General features: G+C 41.7%; 1 protein-coding gene and 1 non-coding gene across 4 annotated transcripts in view; both read left to right on the top strand.

The window, feature by feature from the left end:
- LOC143670019 (uncharacterized) overlaps nucleotides 1-11,118 on the top strand; it is a 54,125-nt gene that overhangs the window by 32,022 nt on the left and 10,985 nt on the right. The window lies entirely within an intron of this gene.
- Nucleotides 479-669, top strand: LOC143670045 (U2 spliceosomal RNA). Its single transcript, XR_013169227.1, has one exon. It is a non-coding gene; the product is annotated as a U2 spliceosomal RNA (small nuclear RNA).

Below are 11,118 nucleotides of genomic sequence, written 5' to 3'. Positions count from 1 at the left end.
ATATGTCCTCTTCTGTGAAGTGTCTATTTATAGTTGTATTAGTTAGGGTTCTCTAGAAAAACAGAATCAACAGGAAATATCCATGATTATAAAATTTATAAAAGTGTCTCAAGTAACTGTGGGAATGTAGAGTCCAAAATCTGCAGGATAGACTATGAAGCTGATGACTGCAGTGGAGGGTCTGGACAAACTCCACAGGAGAAGCTTGCCAGCCAAAGCAGGAAGAGGGCCTGTCTCTTCTGAATCCTTAAAAGGCTTCCAATGGGGCAGGCCACGGTGGCCTGCCATGCCAGAGGACCCAGGTTTAATTCCCGCTGCCTGCCCATGTAAAAAAAAAAAAGGCTTCCAGGGATTAGATTTAACATCACTCATTAAAGAAGACACTCCCCTTGGCTTATTACAAATGGAATCAGCTGTGTATGTAGTTGACATGATTATGATTTAATTCCATGAAATGTCCTCATGCAAAAGACAGGCCATCACTTCTCGGCTTTTTGGCTAAGATCAAGTGTAGTATTTGTTCTTATCAGTTTAATATCTGATACGTCCTCTATCTGAGGACAATATATTAAATGGAGTTTTGGAATTAGGAGATGGAATAGGAGCTTGCTCTGTCCACTCCACGCATCGACCTGGTATTGCAGTACTTCCAGGACTGGTGCACCCCCCCTCGGGGAAATAAAAAGTGTATGAAAAGTTAAAAAAAAAAAAAAAGGCCAGCACTTGCCCAAACAAACAGGTACCACCACCTGGCCAAGTTGACACATGAACTTGACCATGACAGTCCATTTCTTGTCAGCTTGTCAGCTGTACTCATCACCTTAAACCATACCTAATTGCTAAATAGAAAACAATAAAAGACACATTTTTTTTCCTCTCACCTAACAGTACTCAGCTGTCCTGCATATAACTGAAAATGCATTAAATCTCTCCAGAATAGCGTACAAGTCCTTGGGTAATATTCATTCATAAACAATATCTTACAACTTAAATAGTATAATATGAACCAAATGGCATTACAGTCCTTGTTTCTGCAACTGATCATGTGGCCACAGTTCATGTTTATCATTACCTTCTTCCAGTACCCATTCCATGTTCCCTTTACCTTCAGGAAGCACTTCAGCTGGCCGGGGATCTTTTCCTGGTGGGGTGACCCTAAGGAAACCTTCACTCCCAAAGTTTCAGAGTCATTGATAGCCCTGCTTGGATTGGGTGGTTGCAGTTTTCCATTGATTTTAATCACAGGACATGGTAGTACTAAAAGACACCCTAGGGGATCTCCTATATTCCAGGAAAACTCTTATTCACCTTCATTATATAGTTGCAGTCCTATTTCCCCATGATAGTCAGGGTCAGTCGCCCCACCCGGTATTATAATCCCCTTCTTGGCTTGTTGATCCAGGGGCATGAGTAGCCAAAGTGACCAGGTAGCAGTCTTAGATTCCAGTTAAATGGAATCATTGTTTCTCCTGGTGGAAGCACGCCCCCTTTTGGAACTAAAACCTGTAGACCAGCAGACCTCAGGGTCATAGGGACAGGGGGCAAAAATTTTCCTAGTGGATCACTACCATTTCCACCCATGGATCCTGCCTATAGGAGAAACAGCACCATACAGCGGACACTGATTCAGACCATACACAGCTTCCTGGAGAACATTACCCCAGCCCTTCAAAGTACTGCCACCTAGTTGGCATTGTAATTGAGTTTACAAAAGGCCATTCCACCATTCTATCAATCCAGCTGCTTCTGGATGATGGGGAACATGGTAAGACCAGAGAATTCCATGAGCATGTGCCCATACCAACACTTCCTTTGCTGTGAAATGTGTTTCTTGATCAGAAGGAATGCTGAGTGTAATACCATGATGATGGATAAGGCAGTCTGTAAGCCCACGGATGGTAGCTTTGGCAAAAGCATTGCATGCAGAGAGGCAAACTCATATCCAGAGTATATGTCTATTCCAGTTACAACAAATTGCTGCCCCTTCCATGAAGGGAGTGGTCCAATGTAATCAACCTGCCACCATGTAGTCAACTGGTCATTTCGGGGAATGGTGACATATCAGGGGCTAAGTGTGGGTCTTTGCTACTGGCAGATTAGGCACTCAGCAGTGGCTGTGCCCAGGTCAGCCTTGGTAAGTGGAACACCATGTTGCTGAGCCCATGCATAACCTCCATCCCCACCACCATGACCACTTTATTCATGAGCACGTTGGCAATGACAGGAGTTGCTGGGAAAAGAGGCTGGCTGGTATCCACAGAATGGGTCATCTTACCCACTCAATTATTAAAATTTTCCTCTGCTGAAGTCTCCCTCTGGTGCCCATTCACATGGGACACAAATAATCTTCATGTTTTTAGTCCACTCAGAAAGATCTATCAACATACCTCTTCCCCAGACCTCTTTGTCACCAATTTTCCAATTACGGTCTTTCCAAGGCCCTGACCATCCAGTCAACCCGTTAGCAACAGCCCATGAGTCAGTATACAAACACACCTCTAGCCAGTTCTCTTTCCAAGCAAAATGAACAACCAGGTGTACTGCCCAAAGTTCTGCCCACTGGGAGGATTTTTCCTCAGTACTGTCCTTTAAGGGCACCCCAGGAGAGGGTTGTAGTGCTGCAGCAATCCACTTTCAGGTGGTACCTGCATATCAGGCTGAACCATCTGTAAACCAGGCCTGAGTTTTCTCTTCCTCAGTCAGTTCACTCTAAGCAACTCCCTAAGAGGCCATAGTCTGGTCTGGGAAAGAGAAGATAATGTGGCAGGAGTGTAGACCATTTGGGCCTCTTCCTCATGTAACTTACTTGTGCCTTCAGGACCTGCTCTGGCCCTATCTTGTATATACCATTACCATTTTCTGATGGGGTTGCTGCTGTGCATGCTCAACTTTATGGCTTGATGGATCAGACAGCATCCAGCACAGGATAGGCAACTCAGGTCTCATGGTAAATTGGCTGCCCATGATTAAGTGTTCAGTCTCTACTGAGGTCTAGTAGCAGGCCAAAAGCTTGTTCTCAAAAGGAGTAGTTATCTGCAGCAGATGGTAAGGCTTTGCTGTAAGGTCCTAAGGGTCTGCATTGTGAGTCTCCTCTAAGGGCCTGTCATAGTCTCCAGACAGCGTCTCTGTTTGCCAATGGCAATTTCAGCACCATTGGATCTGTTGGGTCTTATGGTTCAAGTGGCAGAGCAGCTTGTACAGCAGCATGGATGTGTCACAGAGCCTCCTCTTGTTCAGGTCCCCACTCAAAATTAGCAGCTTCTCTGGTCACTTGCTAAATGGGCTGGTGTAGCACACCTAAGTGAGGAATATGTTGTCACCAAAATCCAGAGACCAACTAGGCATTGTGCCTCTTTTTAGGTCATAGGAGGAGCCAGCTGCAGCAACTTATCCTGTACCTTAGAAGGAATACCTTGACATGTCCCACAATACTGGACACCTAGAAATTACACTGAGGTGAAAGACCCCTGTATTTGTGTTGGATTTATCTCCCATCATTTGACATTCAAATGTCTTACAGATAAGTCTTGAATAATTGCTAGTTCTTGCTCACTTGGTCCAATCAATATGATATTATCAATATAATGGGCCAGTGTGATGTCTTGTGGAAGGAAGAAATGGTCATGGTCCCTGCAGACAAGATTATGGTGTAGGGCCTGAGTTTACTCATCCTCAGTCAATTTGCTGTAAGGAACTCCCCGAGAGGCCATAGCTCAGGTCTGGGAAATAGAAGATAATGTGGCAGGAGTGGAGACCATAGGCATTTGGGCCACTTCCTCATGTAACTTACTTGTGCCTTCAGGACCTGCTCTGGCCCTATCTCGTATTTACCATTTCTATTTTACAATGAAGTGCTGCTGCACACACCCAACTTTATGGCTTGGTGGGTCAGACAACACCCAGGTCATAATAGGCAACTCATGTCTTGTGTTAACTTGGTGGCACAAGGTTAAGCATTCAGTCTGTACTAAGGCCCAGTAGCAGGCCAAAAGCTGTTTCTCAAAAGGAGAGTAGTTATCTGCAGCAGATGGTAAGGCTTTGCTCCAAAATCCTAAGGGTCTCCATTGTGATTCTCTTATGGGGGCCTGTGAAAGGTCCCAGACAGCATCTCTATTTGCCACTGACACTTCCAGCACCATTGGATCTGCTGAATCATATGGTACAAGTGGCAGAGCAGCTTGTACAGCAGCCTGGACCTGTTGCAGAGCCTCTTGTTCAGGTCCCCACTCAAAATTAGCAACTTTTCTGGTCACTTGATAAATGGGCTGGAATAGCACACTGAAATGAGGAATATGTTGTCACCAAAATTCAAAAAGATGAACTAGGCATTGTGCCTCTTTTTTGGTTGTAGGAGGGGCCAGATGCAGCAACTTATCCTTCACCTTAGAAGGGATGTTTCAACATACCCCCACAGCAGTGGATACCTGGAAATTTCACTGAGGCAGAAGGCCCCTGTACTTTTGTTGAATTTATCTCCCATCCTCTGACACACAAATACCTTAGCAGTAAGTCTAGAGTAGTTGCTGCTTCTTGCTCACTAGGTCCAATCAACATGATGTCAATATAATGGACCAGTGTGATGTCTTGTGGGAGGGAGAAATGATCGAGGTCTCTGCAGGCAAGATATGACATAGGGCTGGAGAGTTGTTATACTCTGAGGTAGGACAGTGAAAGTATATTGCTGACCTTGACAGCTGAATGCAAACTATTTCTGGTGGTCCTTACTAACAGCTATTGAGGAAAAAGCATTTGCCAGATCAATAGCTGCATACCACGTACCAGAGAATGTATTGATATGCTCAAGCAGTGATGCCACATCTGGAATAGCAACTGCTATTGGAGTTACCACATGGTTGAGCTTACGATATTCCACTGACATCCTCCAAGACCTATCTGTTTTCTGAACAGACCAAATAGGAGAGTTGAATAGGGATGTGGTGGGAATCATCACCCCTGTATCCTTCAAGTTCTTAAGAGTGGTAGTAATCTCTGCAATCCCTCAGGAATCTGGTATTGCTTCTGATTTACTATTTTGCTAGGTAGGGGCAGTTCTGGTGGCTTCCACTTGGCCTCTCCCACCATAAAAGCCCTCACTGCACAAATTAGAGAGCCAATGTGGGGATTTTGCCACTTGGTCAGTATGTCTATTCCAATTATGTTTTCTAGAACTGGGGAAATAACTACAGAACGGTCCGGGTCCCACTGGACCCACTCTGAGATGGACCTGAGCTAAAACTCCCTTGATCACCTGGCCTCCATAAGCCCCAGGTCTGACTGGTGGGCCAGAGTGACATTTTGGTTCCCCTTGAATTAACGTCACTTCTGAACCAGTGTCTAATCCATGAAATATCTGATCATTTCCTTTTCCCTAGTGCACAGTTACCCTGGTGAAAGGCTGCCAGTCTCATTGAGGAAGGCTCAAAGAGAGGAAGATTAACAGTATAGATTTGTGGCAGTGCAACAGGGTTCTCCCCTAAAGGGACCAGGCATCCCCTTCATTCAAGGGGCTTGAGTCTGTAAACTGTCTCAAGTCTGGAAATTGTTTAAGGGACTGTGAATCTTTCTTTTTGTAATTCAGGTTAGACTTCTGTTCACTTGATCTAGAACTCTTTTTTATATAGCTCAAGCAAGAATTTTGTAGATTGCCCTTCGGTTGTATTTCTAGGTACCCCATGATTTACTAGCCAATGTCACAAATCTCTGTGAGTCAAATTATTTTGACTCCTGCTTTGAGTTTGATGTCTATTATAATAGCATGTCTACCTTGTCTTTGGCAGTTAAGTGCTGCCACCTGGCTTCTGCCAACTCAGGATCCAGTCATCCCCATTGTGTTTAAAGATTCCAGATCAGTGACAGCAGTCCCCATAGTAATATCTGACCTACAGAGAAGTGCAACTACAGAGCTCTTCAGGCATGATGGCCCTAGTCTCACAAATTTATTTCTCACTGTTCTTGTAAAAGGTGCATCCTTTAAACATTCCTGGGGTGTTAGAGCAGGCTTTGCATGATAAGTCCACTCTAACATTCCAATCTCTCTAAGCCTCTGGATCTCCTCATCTACATGATTCCAGGGCAGTTCTGGCATTTCAACCTCAGGTAATGTTGGTCACCTTTTGATTCATGTTTCAACCAACCATCCAAACAAACTTAATGCCTTTTCTAACCCCTCAAGCTATAACATTGAATGTAGAATCTCTGCTTAGTGGGCCCATATCAATAAATTCAGCCTGATCCAGCCTTATATTCCTCCCACCATTATCCCACACCCCTTCAAATCCATTGCCACACATGTTCCACTGATTTCTGTTTATATAAATTGGAAAACTCACACAGTTTTTTTGGAGTATAATTTATCTCCTCATGTGTGAAACTTTGCTCCTCACCTTTAGGGGGATTTTGAGACTTTAGTCTAGTTTTAGATCTGGAATAAATGAGGGGTGATACAGGTGGTCATGAAAAGAATTAGAAATATCTTCCAAACCATATGCTTCAGTGCATTCATTTGCAGTTTCATCTGGTGAAACAGGATTAATCACTCTAGGGCTAATCCCTTCAGGTGGAGGTTAGGTTGCCAACTCCTCAAGGCAGGCTGGAGGTGGGGTGGCTATGTCCTCAAAGCAGACTATTACAGGGTTATCTAGAGAAGACTCAGCATGACCTAGGGTTTCAACCTCTCCACTGACATCATTATGAATCCGTGTCACCATCCTATTTTTCAGGGTCCTACTCCTTTGCAATCAATGCCCTCTGTTTAACAGCAGACATCTTAACCATGTAAGATTGAGATTTCAGTTTATGTTGTGAAGTTGCTACTCTAACAATAAGATTCTGAGTCTGATTTTCAGAAATCTCAAGTCTATGGCTACAGGAAATAAGATTTTCCTTCAGGACACTGACAGAAACATCTACTTATGTCAAATGGTGCTTAAGCGTCTCATTTGAAGCCTTAAGCCCATCCCTTTCACCCCTTAATGTAGCCAGTGTATCTAACAACAACCAACCAACATCCCTATACCTCTTATTTGTACAAAACTCTGTAAAGGTGTCAAAAACATTATCCCCCAGAGTCTGGCTTTGTACAAGTGAAGCAGTAGGAGAATAGAATGATGATATTTTGACTATCTCTTTTGCCAACTCACTCCATGGATTGGGAGTGTCATTCTGATTATGGGAATCAGAGTCCTTAGTGTCTCTGAGTCCAGTCAGAGTAGAAAACCATTCATAAAAACCCATTTGTAAGATTCTGTTTTTTAAGAACCACTCCTGGCACCAAGATGTATTAGTTAGGGTTCTCTAGAGAAACAGAATCAACAGGGAGCACTTGCAAATATAAAATTTATAAAAGTGTCTCATGTGACCGCAGGAATGCAGAGTCCAAAATCCACAGGGCAGGCTGTGAAGCCAATGACTCCATTGGAGGGTCTGGATGAACTCCACAGGAGAGGCTCACCAGCCGAAGTAGGAATGGAAACTGTCTCCTCTGAGTCCTCCTTAAAAGGCTTCCCGTGATTAGATTAAGCATCACTCATTGTAGAAGACACTCCACTTTGGCTGATTATAGATGGAATCAGCTGTGGATGGAGCTGACGTGATTATGATCTAATCCTATGACATGTCCTCATTGCAGCAGACAGGTCAGCTCTTGCCAACCAGATAAACAGATATCACAACTTGGCCAAGTTGACACATGTCCCTAACCATGACAGTGGTTACTTAGATCCAGCTTCTTTCCATTGTGATCAGAGAAAGTCCTTTGAGTAATTTCAATGTTTTTTAAATTTATAAAATCCTGTTTTGTACCCCAGCATATGATCTATCCTGGAGGATGTTTCATGACCCCTAGGAAAGAATGTATATCCTTGTGTTTTGGGATGTAATGACCTCTATGTGTCTTCAGGCCTAATTCATTTATCAAGTTGTTTCACTTCTCTGTTTCATTGTTGATCTTCTGTCTGGTTGTTCTGTCTATAGAGGAGAGTGATGTATTGATGTCATCTTCTCCTATTATTGTTGAAACATCTATCTCTCCCTTCAGTTTTACCAGTGTCTGTCTAATGTACTTTGGAGCTCCTTGTTTGGGAGCATTAACATTTACGATGGTTATTTCTTCTTGATGAATTGTTCTTATTAATATATGGTTTCCTACTTTGACTCTTTTGATGTCTTTACATTTAAAATGTATTTTGTCCAATATTAGTATAGCTATATCCTTGTGTCTAAGATGAGTCTCTTGTAAACAGCATATATCTGTATTATATTTCTTAATCCATTCTGCCAATTTGTATCTTTTAATTGGTAAATTTAGTCCATTAACTTTAAGAGTTATTACTGAAAAGGCATTTTTTAAAAAATATTTCTATTGTAAACAACAAAGAAACATATAAACATTCTTGACATACAGTCTTGACATGGTTACAATTAGTGTCTCCCAGTGTCATCACATAGTTGTATATCCATTACCATGATCAGTTTTTTTTAATGTTTTCATCTCTCCAGCAGAAGAAATAAAAAAGAAAAAAAGGAAACTCATACATGCCATACCCTTTACCCCTCCCTCTCATTGAGCACTTGCATTTCAATCTATTCAATTTATTTTAACCTTTGTTCCCTCTATTATTTATTTATTTCTTACTCATATTTCTTTTAGTCATCTGTCCATAGCATAGTTTAAAGGAGCATCAGACACAAGGTTTTCACAGTCACAGAGTCACATTGCAAAAGCTATATCATTATATAATCATCTTTAATAAGAATGGCTACTGGAACACTGCTCTACAGTTTCAGGTACTTCCCTGTAGCCACTCTATTACACCATGTACTGAAAAGGGGATATCTATATAATGTGCAAGGATAACCTCCAAGATAACCTCTCAGCTCTGTTTCAAATCTGTCAGCCACTGACAGTTTATTTTGTCTCATTTCTCTCTTCCCCTTTTTGCTTAAGAAGGCATTTCTCAATGCCTTAATGCTGAGTCCCAGCTCATCCTAGGATTTCTGTCTCATATTGCCAGGAAGGTTTACATCCCTGGGAATTATGTCTGATGCAGAGGTGGGAGGGCAGTGAGTTTTCTTGCTGTGTTGGCTGATTGAGACAGAGGCTCCATATGAGTAGCAAAAGAGGTTCTCTGGGGGTGATTCTAAGGCCTAATTTTAAGTAGGCTTAGCTTGTCCTTTGCAGGGATAAGTTTCATAGGGGCAAACCCCAAGATTGATGGCTCAGCCTGTTGATTTGGTTGTCCTCACTGCTTGCAAGAATATCAGGAATTCTCCAAATGAGGAAGTTGAATTTTTCCCCCATTCTCCCCATTCCCTCAAGGGGACTTTGCAAATACCTTTTTATTCACTGTTCAAATCACTCTGGGATTTATTGGGGCATCATACTATAACCTGGACAAACCAACAGAACCCAATGCCCTATTCAAGGTTCCATGTACCTATGGTGTTCAATTAATGTTCGATTATATTGTCACCATATAAGTTAAATTAGAAAATGCACTAGTCAAAATATAAATTTTGTACCAAATAAACATTTCTTGCTTTAGTCTCACTCAAAAGTTGAAATTTTTAAATATGAATGACTGTCTGTTTCCAACACCCTACAATATTGACGTTCCTTCATTCTTCCTCATGCAAAAACATTTTTTAATTTGTATGTTTAATCACTATCATTGTATATTCTAGGCATTCCTAAATTCTTAAATCCACCATCTTAAACTTTGGATTTTGTCTGTCAGCTCTCTATATAAGCTTTTCCTTCTTTCCCTTTTTACCCTTTAAGTACCCTTACTGGTACTCTTCAACTCTGCCCTCCTCCAGCCCTCCCTCTCCTTTTTTCTTTCAACTTGCAATACTGCTTTTAGTATTTCTTGTAGAGCTTGTCTCTTGTTGACATATTCTCTCAGCCTTGGTTTATCTGTGAAAATTTTGTTCTTTCCTTCAGTTTTGCAGGACAGTTTGGATACAGAATTCTTGGCTGGGAGTCATCCTCTTTTAGAATCTTAAATATATCATATCCCTGCCTTGAAGTTCCCCCATAGTTCCAGTTGAGTAGTCTGAACTCCACTTTATGTGTTTTCCCTTAAATGTAGTAGATTGTTTGTCTCTTGCCACTTTCAGGATTTTCTCCTCCTCTTCAACATTTGACAGGCAGATTAGCATTTGTCTTGGGGAAGGCCTGTTTGGATTTATTCTGTTTTGAGTTCATCGGGCTTCTGTCATTTGCATATTTTTGTCCTTTATAAAAGTAGGGGTGTTTTCCCCCATTATATTCTGCATTAATCTTCCTAGCCCTTTTCTCTTCTCTTCTTCTAGGACACCAGTGGTTCTTATATTTGTGCTCTTTATTTTGTCCATCATTTCCCTGAGATCCAATTCAAAGTTTTCCATTTGTTGTTTTGAGTGTTTGAAATCAATTATCCTGTCTTTCGCTTGCTTATTCTTTCTTCTGTCTCTTCAAATCTGCTGTTGTGCATTTTCAAGTGTACTTTTTATTTGGTATACAGCATCTTTAATCTCTGTAACAACTGCTGTTTTTCTATTTTCTCGAATTCCTCTTTATGCTCTTCTAATGTCTTCTTGAGCTCCTTTGTGCCTTTAGCCATCTGTTCTAGTTCACTAGCTGCCAGAATACAACATACCAAAATCAGAATGGCTTTTTAAAAGGGGAAATTTATTAAGTTGCAAGTTTACAGTTCTAAGGCCAAGAAAATGTCCAAATTAAAGCAAGTCTATAAAAATGTCCAATTTAATTCATCAACAAGAGATTACCTTCACTCAAGAAAGGCTGATGAAGTTGAAGGTTTCTCTCTCAACTGGAAATGTACATGTCAAACATAGCGGCTTCTGCTAGCTTTCTTTCCTGGCTTCTTTCTTGAAGCTTTACTGAGGATGTATTGATTCTTCATCTCCAAAGGTCTCTGGTGGTGTCAGTCAGTTCTCTGTTACATGGCTCTCATCATTCTATCATCATTCTCTGCTGTCTCAGATTTCAGACCTTTTCCAAAATGCTTCCTCTTTTAAAGGATTCCAGTAAACTAATCAAGACCCACCTGAAGTGGGTGGAGTCACATCTCCATGGGAACAATCAAAAAGCTCCCAGCTGGCAGTATTGAGTGAGGA

The sequence above is a fragment of the Tamandua tetradactyla genome, chromosome 26 (assembly GCF_023851605.1).
Source record: "Tamandua tetradactyla isolate mTamTet1 chromosome 26, mTamTet1.pri, whole genome shotgun sequence".
Lineage (NCBI taxonomy): Eukaryota > Metazoa > Chordata > Mammalia > Pilosa > Myrmecophagidae > Tamandua > Tamandua tetradactyla.
Note: the sequence above shows the minus strand (reverse complement) of the source record. Positions and strands in the feature narration are given on the sequence as shown.